This window comes from Ambystoma mexicanum, chromosome 2p (assembly GCF_040938575.1).
Source record: "Ambystoma mexicanum isolate Mex_15411 chromosome 2p, UKY_AmexF1_1, whole genome shotgun sequence".
NCBI lineage: Eukaryota > Metazoa > Chordata > Amphibia > Caudata > Ambystomatidae > Ambystoma > Ambystoma mexicanum.
The window spans coordinates 870,420,905-870,437,744 of NC_090923.1; the positions used below are offsets into that span (position 1 = coordinate 870,420,905).

The window sequence follows — 16,840 nt, forward strand, 5'->3', positions numbered from 1 at the left end:
TCTGTGGTCTTCAGGTGGCGGGAAACCCACCGGTGGATGCTCCTCGGCGCGTCGACAGTCAGGCCTTCTCCAGCGGGATTAGATGGGTGACGATGCAGACGAGAGCGTCCTTAGATCAAAATTAAGTTCTTAGGAAACAGGAGCACGGCGGCTCCGGTCGGCAATGGCAGTCGTCGACAGTGGTGGAGAACAGTCCAGGCGCTTCTCTTTGGGATTCCGCAGCAGTCCCAGTCTCGGGTTGGCAGCCTGTCGAAGGCCTGTCTATCAGGGAGCTTTGGCAAAGATCAGCTGGTGTACGATGGTCCCTCGTAGCTCGGGAAGAGAGCGCCTTACCAGGTCCTCTCTGGGTCAGTCCTTGGAGACACAGCAGCTTTCTGATTGTGAAGGAGAGCAACAGCAATTCTTCTCGTCCAGCAGGGCTTCAAGGTTAAGCTTCAGGTTTACTCCAGTTACACCTCGTAGTGGACTTCAGCTTCTGAACACGAATTCTAGCAGTGAGAGGCCCCCATATATACTAGTTGGTCTCCCATTCATTCTGCTGGGTCACACTCAGGCAACCAATTGGTCAGGAGGGCATTCATGCAGGCAGGCAGCCAATCAGGTGGATAGTGCTTTCAGGCCATTCACTTCTCACCAGACACTCACAACAAGTTATGTGTATTGGGACAAGTACCCAGCCATTCAACACTCCACACTGCATTCATGCCAGTTTTGGGCAGGGCTGTCTCAGTCATTGGGCCTCATTACGACCCAGGCGGACTTCGCGGTGCTAAATGCACCGCGAAGCATGGCGGAAAGCCGCCGATAGCGCCATGGGGGTTGGCGGATTTACCGCCCCATTCCGACCTCGGCGGAGCGGTAAATCCCCAATCCCCATTTTACCCTTCCCCATTCCCATTTTTGCCCCATAGGGTATAATGGGAGTGGGGAAGGAGTTAATTACGCCACCGTAAAATACGGTGGCGTAATTAACAACGAGGTCCCGTAGCGCCATGGTTTTCTCCGGCTGGTAAAACCAGGCGGAGAAAACCTCCATGGCGCTACGGGAACTCGTAGTATGGCGGAGAGGTACGCCATGCACTACGCTGGCGTAACACCCTCTCCGCCAGGGTCCTAATGAGGCCCATTGTGTTAAACCCCAGATACTAGACATCCACAACACAGAATACGTATTCATCACACACTCCATTCACCCAGGTAGCACCAACAGGCGTACCCACAACATACGGTCGTTGGGAAGGCTCCAGCCAGTCTGGTCAGCACTTCCCCACACTATCATATATGGAACTTCCACCCAACAGCCAGTCAGGAGGAAGGGACAGAGTCAGGGCTTCCCGGGACTTCGGGAAGATCAAGGTAACAGGCGATGGGGGGCAAGAGGCCACGGGGGACATCTTGTCTCCACCAGGAATCTACCGATTCCAATGACAGGGCCTGGGCATCCCAAAATGCAGGACGCTCAAGGCACCAGTCAATTTAGCAAGGAGATGCCACCAGCCCGTACCCTGCTCTGTGGGCCACCCACAGGTGCCCAAAAACATGCACTAGGGGCACATGGTTGTACCCCTCACCCATGGGTGCCATAACGGTATCCCATGGGGTCCGTTCACGAAAACCAAAAGAGAGGTGTACCGCCAGGAGTCCCACATGAACTCCTGCGCAGGAAACATGACAGAACACACGATAAAAAGCAGTAAAGGACAAGGATAATTAGAGGTGTTCCAATGGTAGCGGGCGGCACCGATTGTACGGATGAGATAGGGTAGACACATGTATCTGGATGGTTACCACTCACCAATGTTGATGTGTTCCAGGTAGAAGACGTCACAGGATTTGTGTAGGTATGTACTGGAGTAAGTGCCTTGGTTATGTTGGGACTCGTCAAGTAGAGTAGTGGGTAGCTTCTTTCTGAGCATATATTTTCTCATTTCCAGGGATTCAAATTTGTTGGTGATGACTTGGATGATTGGTTGATTTCATGAAACATGATATTCCCGTTGTTATGCACGATTATGGTTTATGAGGAAGGAATGTACTCTGCGAGGAGAGTGGCAAGACAGGAGCCTCTTGAATGCCCATTGATATGGTTATCAAGAATTATGTGAAGAAAGCCTAACTCACATGATAATGTTTTGGTCATGATAACATGATGTCAGTGTTGATGCAGCATATGTGTCGAAGGCTGGCGACTGAGATTTTAGATTTTTTGTTTTTGGTTCTGTGTTTAGTTGGGGTTCAGTGAGTTCATAGTTTGGAAGCCTACATCCCTTAATGGAAGGAGACGGTTGAGCATGTTGAGCTTATCTGTAGACTTAAGCATTGTTGGCTTTAATTGAAGAAATACAATTGTCTATGGGGATCGAGGTTTGTCTAGTGGTTTGAGTAAGTCATAGTGGACATGAATATTGTAGAACAGTTATCTGGCCTGCAGTCAATGTTAGTTCAAATGTAGGTTCCATTATAGAGCCAGTCCGCCATCAGCAATTGCTGGAGGGCAGAAATATCAGGACCCGAGTTCTAGGTTCACAGTCATGGCGCTTGCTATGGCATCTACTCAACGTTTGCCAGCCTCCCAGACCCCATTTCATTGCAACACCCAGTCTGGCATGTCACACACTGGCAAGTCACATGACACACAGAGGACGCTGTGCCAATTGTGATGGGAGACCAGAGATGCGGAAAAGACATAGTTAATAACGCTCCCAAGCTTGTCAGCTGTTTCTGTCACAGTTGCCTGGAGTGTCACAGACCGTGTTGGAATTACTGATATGTGACCTCGGACCATTCGCAATTTGGATTGCTTCTTGGTACTCAGATTTAGCGCTGCATTTCTGCTCCTACTTTAAGGTATTGTGGGCCCTTGGCTGTGTGTACTGAGCTGCTCATATTTTCCTTTTTGGATTGCCATGTTTGATTTCCTTTGTACTGATCCTGGCTCTGGATTTTTTTGGACCTCCCCTGGAATTGTTACCCGGAACTATCATTGACTGTACCTCCGGAATTGTATTGCACTTACCTGTATCTCCTGGATTCATGGAATGGTGAAGCTTTGGAGTGGTCCTTTTCTTGTCCCTCCCTTTCACTTGTGTCCTCGTGCTGCGTGGGTAAGGTCCCTCGTGTGTTGGCTTCTGTATCTGTTTTTGGTCCGTATTTCCCCTTTACCTTTATCTCTTCTGTGCCTTTCAATTCTCAGACCAGTGTTTTCCAGACAGCAGTCCTCCATCCTGCCATCAAATCACCTGGTCAGTGTAGTATTTTACCCTCATTGGCTCAGGGATTGAGAGAATGGATGTGCCACACAGCAGGCAGCTGGGCCCGGGCATCAAGAAAGCACACCAATTCAAAAGGGGTAGATTCACAAGAGGGCTCTGCATCTCTAAATAGCTTTGTTCTCAATAAGAAGAAAAGGGGCAGGATTATGATGGGCAGGAGGGCTCTGGCAATGGGAGAAGGTCACTGTCCATCTCTCTATTTCTTGCCCCCTAGATTTCCTCTGGAACAAAGCACTTTCGGAGTGACATCAACAGGGCAAAGTCCACTCTGTTCCAGAGCAGAGATTCGACCACTAAGGAAGGCTAGCTTTAGTTCAATCACCTGAGGAATTTCCACCCCTTCAGCAGAGTCACTCAGTTCCTCTCAGATCCTTTAAGGCTTCAGATTAATTCTGAAGATCTCACTGGACGTCCTTTGGGATGGTTGTACTTTCCAAAGCCCTCAGCCTGAGGTGAACAAGGACTTATCCAAGAAAGAAGCAATATCTGTCCCCTACCGCTCCTTGGCTGAAACATGTCTGGGGATGCTTGTGGTCTTGTGCAGAAGGGACATAGCCATCGGGATTGGCTGCTTCTTTTGGGATGGACCAAGCCTTATTTCCATATGGCCTTTCCCCTGCTGTAGTGGCTTGACAGACTGAAAAACAATGGGCTGGAGGGTTGCCCGGAGCTGTCCCAGTGGTTAAGATTAATTCTAATCCTTCCATCCATCACCTTTTGTGTTTGCCTGTACCACTCCCAGGTCACATTGGGAGTGACCTCTGCTGTGGATCAGGACCCACCGCTTTGCACAAGAATCTCCTGAGCTGGGAGAGCAGTCCATGAGTGGAACCACCCTATCCGTGATTCCCCCTGAAAGGGCCTGACAGCAACCGGAGGAACAGACCAGCCAAAGCTCCCTGTTTACTGCACCAAACCACTCACTCCGTGTTCATTGAACCTGGAACAAGAAGGACGTTGCTGGCAGTGGTTGTTGTGCTCCTCCAACACATCGAACATTGCTTGCACCTTCAACACATCTTGTCCCAGCCAAAGCTCATCACTTGGTAGGCCTGAAGCGACTGCTCAACTCTAGGAGGGCAACTAATTCACTGGAGAGTCACACGCAGACTCTAACTTGGGGTTACAACCACTGCTCGTCCCAGCTAGCCCTTTAAATGCTGCCTCATTAATCGCACATCGACTCACCCAAGATCACCTCTTCGATGACTGTCACCTGCCGACTCGAACTGCTGGAGCTTCACTCATTGACCCCTGCCAAAGGCTAAAGCCCAACTTGGCCAGGCCAACTTGAAGCATTCCTGTGACTGCACCGACCTGCATTCTTGAAGAGCTGCCATTCTACCGCACAGAACACCTGCATTCGCCCCTACTCAATGCCAGCTTGTTTCCGGGGCCTCCACAATCCTTTGTGCCCGAAGTGAGTCAGATCAGCTCACATCTACGTTCGGCCCCGGGTCTGACTGCGTGAGCCCATCAATAACTGAATTCAGGTACTGTTGACTCTGAACTGCCCCCTTGGTCCACTTAAGATTGGTTAGGTCATGACCATTCCTGTTTTTATCAAGATATCCTTTTTGTGGTTAGTACTTTACTTATCAACCCTGGAACCACGCTCAGAGTGCTACTTTCTCCAGTCTGTTGAATCTTCTATGTTCTTCCTTTGGGGCGGGATTTGTGTACATTATTCTGTATTCATTCTATGAGCAGATGATGTGTTTAATTAAAGTGTTTATATTTTTTATAGAACCTTTATTGGACATTCCCTTTATTTTGGACTCTGATACTGTGTTGTTTGGTTCACTATTGATTCACCTTCATACCCCTAAGAACATAGCCGTTCCTGGGCCCACATTACCACAAAAGGTGAAGGAGGTATATCTCTTAACTGTACATATTTTATCTTTATGATTGCATTGTGTTTTGGTTTGTAGAAGTGTGAGGGCGGAGTGGGCCATTTTACCCCTACTAATCATTGTACTCCTGTAGAGTAGAATCCAATTTGTCACAGTGACAACAAACAAGAAGTGCTGAGCCTGATCAGAATGTTTCATAGTCAATGGTAAAATCACTCAGTATGAGCACCAAGATTGGAGCTAAGCATAATCAGGGCAGATGCTGTCAGTATTGTGGTGGCCGCTTTCATTAGTAGGTAGAAAAGCACTGAGCATAGTCAATGTTAGGAACATTCTGTAATACCCTGAAGTAGGTAAATTACATGGTGATGGGTTCAGTGGAAGTTGCCACATTAGATGTTAGAAGAGACATTTTTTGAGCAAATCGAATTGGTGCACTTGTTAGGCAAGGGTGTGTTCACCAAAGTCAAAGGTTGGTAAAATTCAGTACAGTGGTAGATGAGAAAAGAAACAAAGAATCAATTAATAACAATCAATGGCAGGTGTTATCAAAATATCACAATTAGTGGTTAATCAAATAAATACTCTGATGTCCATATATAAGTTGAGCTGAGGGCAGGAAAGATATTAATCACAATTAAAGGTTGGCACGATCACTGCAGTAATGGTTGCATTCAAACATGTACAAGGAACATTAGGTATGAACAGTCAAAAATGGGTGCAGGTATTTGATGTTAAGCTTCAGTGATAGGTGTTAGCAGTGGTCATCATAACCATGGGTCAGATTCAATGATAGACCTAATCCATGTTGAGTTCAATCAGTGATAGAAAAAAGCAATGGAGTTGCTAGCTGAGAGACCGGTCACTCAAAATAGCATTCCTTGGGTGTAAATCAACCATTGGAACTGTATGTAACTACACCAGAATGAATGCTGTTTATACTAGTTGGAAAGGCAAAAGGTGATATGGTAACAGGGCAGTTGCCAAACATAGAGGTTGTATGGGTACATTCATTAAGAACCAAGGGCTATTGCTTGCTGTTGGGTGGAGGACTTACCAGTTTGGTTACTGTGGAAAAGGGAGCAGTGGTGTTGAAGTCAGAGTTTCTGGATTCTGGAAGTAATTGGTCCACCTTCAACTTTCAAGCTCCCAGGCAAACAGGCTTGCTCTTGTCCAGTTCGTGTGGGCTGGGAACAAGGACAGGAATGTGAATTAAAGGTCAGGCTGAGATTGCTGGCCCCACTCAAGCACCCTGACACTTGGGGTGCACCTCTGAGTTGAACCACATATGGATGATGGATTGACTAGGGCTGCTGGAGAAAGGATAATTGGCTGTGGGAGGGAACCCAGGAATTGGATCACAGTGACATAGAGGGAAGGCTGTCCCCTTTGATGAAGTCCCCTCCCTGAGTCCTGGGGTAAATTGTTGGGTAACCATCGGGGCCAGGGATTGTGCAGCATATAATGCTGGGCCCCGGGGTTGTATAGGAAGGATACCCCCTGGCTTCTCCATCGTGGTGCAACTCTTTGGTATGTCCGTTTTGATGAAGTTTCTTACCTGACCTATCTTTTGGATGGTTTAGTTACCAAGAGGCGTGGTGCTGCTGAAGGCCAGGTGATGCTGGGCCCATGGGGCAGCATGAGGAGGATCCTCTGGCTACTCCCACCATGCCACATGCTGGTTGGAAGATGCCCCTTTAAGGAGATTGAGGTTGAGGAGCAGCAATCATCCTCCGGGCTGGTCTTATCTGCCCACTCAGCTCCCCTTGCACAAGTATAGAAAAAATATATTGAATCCAGAGTGGAAGAGCAAGTCCTAAGCAGGAGACACAAATCAAGCCATCCACTAGTCACCTCCCAAAAGCTGCACACTCATACAGCCATGACTAGTTCAGCTACGGGAGTCCACCCGAAGGGCAGGGCCACAGTGTGGCAGGAAAAGAGAGGGCCACCTAAAGGGCGGGATGTACAAGAGCCGGAGGCATGGGACTGGCCGAGAGCCCCTCGAGCCTGGAGAGAATCGGAGGTTGGAGAAAAGAAGGTACAGCTTTTCTGCAGGGGGCGCCAAGGAGGATAGGCAAAGACATGCCTAGAAGGTTAGAAATTAAGAGACTTATAGGGTTCGTGAAAATTTAATCCCAGGGGCCTGGGAATAAAAGGGCCAGAAGGTAGGGAGGTGAGTGATCCAGAAGGCTGTGAAGAAAAAAGACCAAGAGGGCAGGAGGAGAAAGACCAAGAAGGTTGTTGGGGTAAAGACAGAGCTGGGATAAGAGAGCCACAGAGGGCTGCAAAGAGCCATCAGAAAAGGAGAGGTGGGCAAGATAATAGAAGGAGACAGTGAAAAGACATAAGGAGTTGGGTGATATAACAAGCTTGTGGCAAGTCATCCAGAGGTAGTGGAAGCTCATCAAAAAGATAAAGAAGGTAATGTTCAGGGCAGTGCCCTGTATGAACTAGCCTTGATGCACAAAGCTGATAGTGAAATAGAAACTGGAGTATGTGACGGGAGACATGTGCAGGGCCAGGTGGTAAGTGGACCAGTGATATCCCTGTCAGGGTCTTAGAGCAGCCTCCAGTCTCTTTGCAGAATTAATCTTGGTTGACGACCATCAACCACAACACTACCTACAGAGCTCACCAAGAGGCTCCCATCGGAGTTGGAGGAGGCCCATCTCCTGGAAGCCGGGAGAAGGGTGCTGGAACCTCTTAAATCCAACATTAAGAACAGAGAGTGATAAACAGAGAGGAAGAGAGAATAAGGGTGCAGGAACTCCCTAAACCTGACATTAGGAACACAGGTGTAAACCCCAAGAAGAAGGACTCACAAACCCCTTAAAACCAAAACTGTATGTTTACTGGTTATTGGTTTAATCTGACAGGCGGGAACCAGCCTCCGCTTGACTGAGAACTGGGAGAACTTTTCATTTAAACTTTCTTTATTTACCTGAGAGATAGTTTCTTTTGTTACATTATCCCAAAGTATTACCCACATCCTGAAGAATAATCATTCTGATTCAGTTAACGCTTCCCAGTGTATTGTTTGTCTTCCATTTGCACAAAGTCCTAAATAAACATTAATTTGTCTATGAAACGTTGGGGTGAGTCGGTGTGATCCCTGTCACCTATGTGACAGCCTGTTATGGATGCTCCCAGTAGGAGTAGAGCCTCTAAAATACCAGTACTGCGTCCGTACTCTTGTACATAAAAGGGGACCCATGAAGGGTTAGGGGGACCACATCTCCCAAGGGAAGTTCAGGAAGGATGGACATAACATCTGGTAAAATGAGATTAGATGGAATGGTTTTACAAGTGCTGGAGTCAGGGAAATACATTCAGGCCACAGAGGCACCAGAACGCCACAAATGATTGCAACCATACCATTCCAGTTTTGAGTTAAATAGATCTAAACACCTGAAAGGAGTTAAGTGAGCGCAATCCTACGGGGGTGGGGCTGCGTCACTATTGAAGCTTCTGGTTTTTTTGTAATGGTGTGGGTTTTGGGGGCAGAGACAAAATGGTTTTGGAGGCTTTTGGAGACAGTTGGAAATGGAAGTAGGAGAACGTAGATTTGGAGAAGGAAGCTGGAGAGAGAAGACCAGCAAGCAAGTGTTTGGAGGGGGTGAGGAATAGGAGGAGGCTGACAGTGAAGATGTGGATAAGACCCATGAGAAGGTAAAGAGCAAGGGGGAGGTGAGCAGTGAGAAAGTGGCGGAAAATCAGAAGGAGTGAGGTTCTTGGATGGAGAGTGGAAGTACCCGAGGGTGGATATGAGTATGTCAATGCCCGCCCCTCCCAGCATTTGTAACATGTTTTACTCATAGGTTAAGGGGTGGCTTAGCACATCCTTTAGCCTACGGGCGATGGTGTGTGAGTGGGTCCCTAAAGAGGGTGAAAGAATGAACCCCCAGAGGCCTACAGTAACACCCCCTTTGCAGGGCACATTGTTGCATCACAATGTGTTTCACTTTAAGTCGAGGGGAGGCAGATAATTCGCTCCATATCCGACAAGTAGAAATTGGGGTCAAGCTCTTCATTAATCCCTGGTGGGCTCGCTGGGATTGATGCTTCCATTGTGTTCAGAAGGTGTTGATTGTGGTTTAGGTGTGATGTGCGTTTCAGCTTAATTAAATATTTGAAATCTGTGATGACAGGTGGGCATCCATAAGCCTGGATGAAATTGTGTCCAGACATTACTTGCTTGCCACATTTAAGTATAGTGTGTGCAAGTGTGCTGCACATGATTGAACTTCAATGTCCAAAGGGAGACTAACGTCCTGTATCTTTCATATGCATTGATGGGGAACAGGTGGACACTAAAACCTGCAATCAAGTTTTATTTTTAACATAGGTTGGGTGAAATCATTTGGAGAGGGTGTGAAATTCAACTCGAGAGGGCAGCAATGTGATTTAATACGGTCAGGCGGGGGCGTGGGGATACAACAGGTGTCTAATTCTAAGGGGATTACCATGAAATGATCGAAAATAAAATACCTAACAAGAAATTACCAAATTTATGTTATTCACATTTTATTTTAGTAATGCGGGGGGAGACCCCCCACTTCCTCCTACCTTCACCTGTTCCCTTACCCCACCCCCATCTATATATTAATACAAATGTACAAAAATCCCTAAAAAATTTGATAAAAAACATTCAGTCATTTCTGATTAGTTAATGTTGCTTTCGATCATTTCTGCAGACACCATTCTAAGTAGCCGTAGTGTCCCAGTCCGAGTTAAATCCATGGCCTACAACTTCTCCCCTGCAGGGATAGAGCCACCAGTTGGCTATCTTCCATTCACTCACAATAGCCCGGCAGTTACTGTGCCCAGTGTGCTTTATTGGTTTCTTCTTGGGTTGCTCATTAAAGCAGACCATCTACTTTCTATGGCTTGGATAGTATGACCCTCTAGGGTCAGGTTGCCTTCCTAGGCTCCTGAGAGTAAACACAGCACACAATTGCTGGCAGGAATTCCTCCCCCACTGGCTGTGTATTTTTCAGACTCCAGTTATTCTCACCACCATCCACATGTTGCTGTTCATCCCGTTGTAGGCTTATGCTGATTGCAGTGTGTCTGTATAAACGCTTAAATTGTGTGCCAACTATTCAGAGCAATTTAACAACCCACCCCAAACTAGTTTTGTACAACCATTTATTTTAAGTCGTTTTTACAGACATGAGTCAGAATATTTACTTCTGTAATCCCCAGAGGAGGTGATTTATTTATTTTAAGCTACAGAGGTAAATATTCCATACAGTATATTTTAGATTCTATGAGGCTTTACATTTTAAACACCACTTGAGGGCAACAGGTCACTTTCTTTTGCAATGTCTTTAGTAGAAAACAGCTGAGCTGTAAAGCTCAAGACGATTGGGTCCCGCTAAGTTAAGACTAGATCTCTCAGCTTCTAACATCAGCACGGCAAGATCACCTGGTAACCAACCAGAAACCAAATCCATCTGTAGGTACTCGCTATGGCTCGGCTTCTAGACCCTGTATCCCTCCTGCTTTAATTCCAATTTGTTTTGGGGTCTTCAGAAGAGGCTTCTGAGTCCCCAAATTCAGAGGTGCTCCTTTTCTCTCTTTCCTGGTGAAGCTGGGTCTCCTTGCTGTATTCCTAGCTGACTGGATGTTTCTAACATTGCTCCTTTTCAGATCCTATGATGCGGTGCAATTCATATTGTTCCAATAACATGATTATCTCTGGTTACACTAAGACATATTGATGAATCCACCCCTCAACTTGATTTGCCCAGAGCATGCGAATTGTTTGCAGTTGATGTTTTTTTCCCTGATTTGAACCTCCCTTTCCCCAGGTAGTACCCACATGATCAGCACATCCACCCCCCTCCATTGGACACATCCCTTGAGTAGTGACTTCATCAAGGGCACAATTCAGCTAAAATAACTATTTTCCTTTTAAATGATTTGTGAACATCAGAGGCTCAAATAGACATGTTTCTGATGCACCTGTTATTCAGAGAATTAAATCCTTCAAAATATAGTTTTCATGCCAAAACTCACTTGAATCTATTGAATATTATTATTTACTGAAAGTCAACATTCTCTACGAAACAAAAATGTCGCCGTTATTTCTCTAGCATGAATATTTGAAGAGTTAGATATGTTTTTTGGTGTTAAATGCACCGACGTAAAAGATGTTTTCATTTCCCCACAAAGCCGATGCCACCTAAAATGTACTTAAAGTGGACGCAAGCTGGTGGTCCATTTGTCTGTTGATAAAAGATATAGCGTGCCAATCCATCTACCTATTGCTTGTCTCTGTGACTGCTAGGAGTGTTCTAAATGCATTGAGGTAATAAGTGAACACCCATTTGTGATATAACACTTTCTTCTTACATGCCACTTGATTTGCCCAGGGTCTGTACTTTAGCTCCATTCAATATAGGGTTACTCCCTCTTCGCCTCAAGTTTTCCTATTTGCACTGCTGTCTTAATTATACCCTCAGACAGGATAGAAAAACAGTTGAACTCTGGCTTGTATGGCTCTTGCCTTGTTCTGGGCAACAGTCCCCAGCAGGTTCTGAGGACATTGCTTCCCTTTATGTCCAAGCCTGAGCAGGCCTTGCCAGCAATTCTCAATAAACTGCTTCTCGCTCTTCCTTATGCTCTTTTTGCTCCTTCTCCACAAACTCTCCAGCTCTTCCTCCTAACTCACACATTGTCCGACTCCAGCATATTATAATACTGTTTCATTAATCCTAATTGTCTCAGGAATGCTTGGGATTGGTTGGGTTGTCACTTCCTGCTGCTTTCCTGACTGGTGTCTCCGTGGCTTTCACTGCATGTGTGGTTCACGTGAGTGACTCCCAACCACTGAGAATCTCTAATAGGTAATTCTAATGCAGCATGAGCAGACCTGTTAGCCGCCTGACCACTGGGATGTACTCAAAGCCATCTGTCCTTCTGATTCTGTGGCCTGCAAACCACTGGCTTCCACTGGCCCATAGAGTCACTGGAGCATTCCCTCCTACCTCCTCAAGTGCGATTTCATAACACAAAGAAGATCAGTAGTAACATTAAGATACATTAGAATATGCTATAATATTCTGTAGAATGTAGTCCACACACTTGGTTAGAGAATGAAATACTGAGTGTGTCTACCTGTCACAGTAAAGCAAATTGGCCATTTCTAAATATTTTTGAAGAAATTTGAGAGATCACATAGTACAGACCTGCTAGGATGTTTCAGACTCAGCAATGGTTTGCTGAAGTATTTTCATTAATCCATCGTTATCGAAAGTTTCCAAAAGAATTTCTGCAATGTAATCGATACATTGTTGAGTCGGGTGTTGATTGAAAGGTAAGTTGGATACTTTATGCTGAAGGATTCTTTTGACCTGTTGACTGTCAAATATAGTGACTATAACTCTAATGCCAATTCCTCTGTTAGCAGCTTTCCCTGTCTGTTACATGACATTATATAGATGATGTACCAATTGGAGAACCTTCCCTTGTTTGTGGATAAGAAACAACAAGTAATTATTTGACATCCTTTTGAATCAATCTTTCAGGAATTGTAACATTAGTATTTTTGACTTTGGGGTTGAAAGTAGATTTAGGCTTAGATGTTAGTACACTGTTCTTGTTGAAACCTTTCAATTGGATCTCATGGAAGAACATGTCGAGTACTTGATTTTTGAGATTTGCTCAGACAGCAAGTTCTTGTGAGTCTTTTACATGAAATAATAATCGCAATACTTTGGTCTGGGTCACATGTTGCATGACATGTTGAACACCTCCCACAGAATCCAAAGGCATCTGTGGATTCAGTGAAATCAGTGGAATAATTTCAAATGATCCCCAGCGGTTGGCCCTTGTATGGTGAGCTCGATGGGAGCTCAATTTCAAGGTTTTTAAATTTGTTTTATTAAAGACCTCTAGAGATACTGGCGCATACGATTGCAGCTAACCCACCTAGATAATCTGTGCCAACTAGTCTCAATGTAGGTGTTGTTTTTATTTTGTATCTTTCCACTGTGTTTATCCAATGTACTGTTGATGCTATCAAGTCTTTGTCCACTACCCACTCCAGATTCGGCCACCCACTGCACTCTCATCTCCTTATTCTCTGTACTAAGTTCCATAATCGATTTTGTAAGATCTTCAATCGAATCAAAGGAACATCTATTCAAGATCATGTAAAAAGAAATTGCCAAAAAAACTATGATTTGGAGTGATGGTTTCAGTGTGATACTTGAAAACCATGTCATTTTCTCTGCCCTGAAGTATTCCCCCCAATGCCATTGCATGAAGGTTTTAATTAACAAGCTGTACCTGGCGTATCATATGTCAATATCTCTCTCGCTCTCTCTTTGTCTTTCCCCCTATCGCTCCCTCTCTTTACCGCTCTAGCTCTCTCTTTTTCCCCTCTCTTTGTCTCTGGGTTTCTCTCTGTCTCACATTATGTATCTCTCGTTCACCTCTCTCGCTCCCTCTCTTTCTCATTCTCTTTCTCGGATGAAGTCAGATTCCCAGGTGCGCATTTGCTTGGGCCACCCCAGGCCGAAGCCATTCCTGAAAGCAGCACCCCCGGAGATTACACATAGATATATCATGAAGGATGGTGCACTGTAACAGCGTATTCCTTGGCCTCCCAAAGCATCTCATCCACATCCTCCAGTGAATCCAATTGAAACTGCATTATAACCACAACAATCCTACCCTGAAGGCCCTTCACTGGCTTCCCCTGGATAAAAGGCCCGTCTTTAAGTCCCTAAACCTCATCCAAAAGGCTTCATGAGAAAGCCTCGGATACCTCTCTGGCCTCCTCCAACAGTGTCATCCTACTAGAACACTGAGATCCTAGAGCAGTGGTTTTCAATCCTTTTCATTCTGAGCCCCTCCCCCTCAGCCTCCTTTAGTAAAAATATTGTTTTGTGTGCCCCCTCACCTAGGGGTTGGCCTACCTAAGGGTCCCGTAGGATATCCAGGGAGGCCCAGGGCTCTTAAAAAAATTATTAAGGGGACTGCTTTAAATAGAAATTAGAAACAGTAGAAATTCTGCTTGATTATATATAAACAGTCATCTTAATCCATTTTTAAAGCATCTGGGGCCCCCCTGTACATCCTTCGGACCCCCTAAGGAGGCCAGCCTCCCAGTATTTAGCAGGAGGCGCCTGTTCTGGAACTCTCTCTCATCCGATTTCCAGCCTCTCAACCTTCAGGGAAAAACGTACCTTGTTAAAGAAGCCTACCCGCTAGACTTACCTTGAAATCCTGGGCAGCTCTTGGTCTAGCTGGGCCGCATTGCTTCTTTCCTCTGGCTGCTCAGGTTGGGTGAAGTTATTCTTAGCCCTGCTTTTTCTGCTGTTTCCCGCCTATCCCTTGGACCCTCTTGGCGCCCCCAGCCTCAGCTTATGTCTCACATGCAATGCCATGATGCAGCCCTCCAGAAAACACACCTGTATTTCGCTTGTCCCTCGGCACTTCATTTAATGCACCTCTTCTCCCTCAGCACTTCATTTAATGCACCATTTCTGTTTCCTCTTCTCCCTCGGCACTTCATTTAATGCACCTCTTCTGTTTCCTCTTCTCCCTCGGCACTTCATTTAATGCACCTCTTCTGTTTCCTCTTCTCCCTCGGCACTCCATTTAATGCACCTCTTCTGTTTCCTCTTCTCCCTCAGCACTTCATTTTATGCACCTCTTCTGTTTCCTCTTCTCCCTCAGCACTTCATTTAATGCACCTCTTCTGTTTCCTCTTCTCCCTCGGCACTCCATTTAATGCACCTCTTCTGTTTCCTCTTCTCCCTCAGCACTTCATTTTATGCACCTCTTCTGTTTCCTCTTCTCCCTCAGCACTTCATTTTATGCACCTCTTCTGTTTCCTCTTCTCCCTCGGCACTTCATTTAATGCACCTCTTCTGTTTCCTCTTCTCCCTCGGCACTCCATTTAATGCACCTCTTCTGTTTCGTCTTCTCCCTCAGCACTTCATTTTATGCACCTCTTCTGTTTCCTCTTCTCCCTCAGCACTTCATTTAATGCACCTCTTCTGTTTCCTCTTCTCCCTCGGCACTCCATTTAATGCACCTCTTCTGTTTCCTCTTCTCCCTCAGCACTTCATTTTATGCACCTCTTCTGTTTCCTCTTCTCCCTCAGCACTTCATTTAATCCACCTCTTCTGTTTCCTCTTCTCCTTCAGCACTTCATTAACTGCACCTTCTGTTCGTCTGCACTGCCACCCTACCCATCTCCCTTTGCACTTTTTCTTATCTCAATGTTACCAAGACCTGAATGATCAGGGGACTGTGTCCCCTTCTTGTGTCCAGGAGCACAGGCCAGGGTCAGATTGGCCCCTCTGCCTTTCGGCCCGTAGCTGGGCCGAAATCGTGCCTGGGGAGAGGGGGCCGATTTCTGGCCATGCCTGGGCCAGTTTGGATGGAAAAAAAATGTTCACATTTATTTTTCTTCAAAAAGCCTTTCATCCTTCTTAGGTCGATAAATGAGTACCAACACAGGTTGGGTGAAATTGTATGCATATTTGTTCTATAAAAAAGAGCTTAAGCATAAGTGCTTTACAATAACATATGATTTGGCCTTGGACGTCTGCTTGCATTCACAGTAATTAAGTGTACTTAGGAACAATGCTATTTGATGCCACTTCCTGATTTGTCAAGGGGTGAAAGGTGTTTCATCGCTTCCCGGGATGTCACTTTGGGGTGGGTCACATGACATCACTTCCCATGATGTCATCAGAGGTCAAGGGTCGTGAGGGTTGGGCCACTTTTTTGAGGCGAGGGGTGGGCCACCTTTTGTTGGGTGACCGTGCCAATTTCTTGTCGCAGTCCGACCCTGGCACAGGCAGGCAGCTAATAGGGCACCAGCGGACGGCTGGGGGGCGCACTGAGCCCAAGGAGCCAGAAGGAGGGGCCTAAGGGGGATAGCCATCCCCATTCCCCCCCTGGCTCCACCATTGCTTGTGTCGTCTGACACCCTCCTAGCCCCCTCAGACAGGCAAAGACGCATCATGTGTTACAGTTGACGCTGTATAAATCAACAATAGCTTAGTACATACACATGTTCAAATAGCACCAAATCAAGGCTACCCGCCATTAACACAGGGAAATGTTCTTTGTTTTTCAGGGTTTGTCTCGAGCGTGCGAAACAGGCATCCCGAGCTGAATGCTATCCAGCAGTCAAAGTAAGTACTGTTCCCTTTTTGCCACTTCCAGCTTTGTACTTGAGGTTGAGAGCGTAAAACCGTGTCGGTGCTTTTGCTGTCTTAATGTAAATGCGTGGAAACCTAGCGATGCTACAGACAAATGCTCGTGAACACACCTGCCTGAAATCTGAAATGACACATGATGTGAACATAACAACTGCACCAGGCTCAATTTCCCCTAATATGTCACCATGTTTCCACTAAGCAATCGCAGTGAAAGTCTCCTTAGCATGTAATTGCTGCTTTCTCTTCAAACAGAAATGTTGTCTATGGAGGATATATATGGTTTTGGTGGGGAACATGCAGTGACTTCATTGTACAAATGAGGCAGGAGTCACAGGCACGTGATTCTCGTAGGTTTATTTCAGATTTAAGTAACAGGTCACACACCCTCGACATATAGTTCAATATGAAGACGGCCTCAAACAGACGCAGCAGGCACACCATTGCATCCAGCTCCCATGGAGCAACTCACTCATTCAGGACACACTCACGCTGCATCCCCTCAACATTCCACTCAGCCCTA

The 16,840-nt window shown here is 46.0% G+C and overlaps 1 protein-coding gene across 4 annotated transcripts in view; it reads left to right on the top strand.

Annotated features, from left to right (window-relative positions):
• Positions 1-16,840, top strand: part of LOC138566853 (leucine-rich repeat and fibronectin type III domain-containing protein 1-like protein) — a 3,353,432-nt gene that overhangs the window by 2,591,279 nt on the left and 745,313 nt on the right. For all 4 annotated transcript variants that reach the window (XR_011302045.1, XM_069644559.1, XM_069644558.1 and 1 more), the window contains one exon: positions 16,236-16,293. The gene's annotated coding sequence lies outside the window, so the exon portion shown is untranslated. The remainder of the gene's footprint in view (positions 1-16,235; positions 16,294-16,840) is intronic.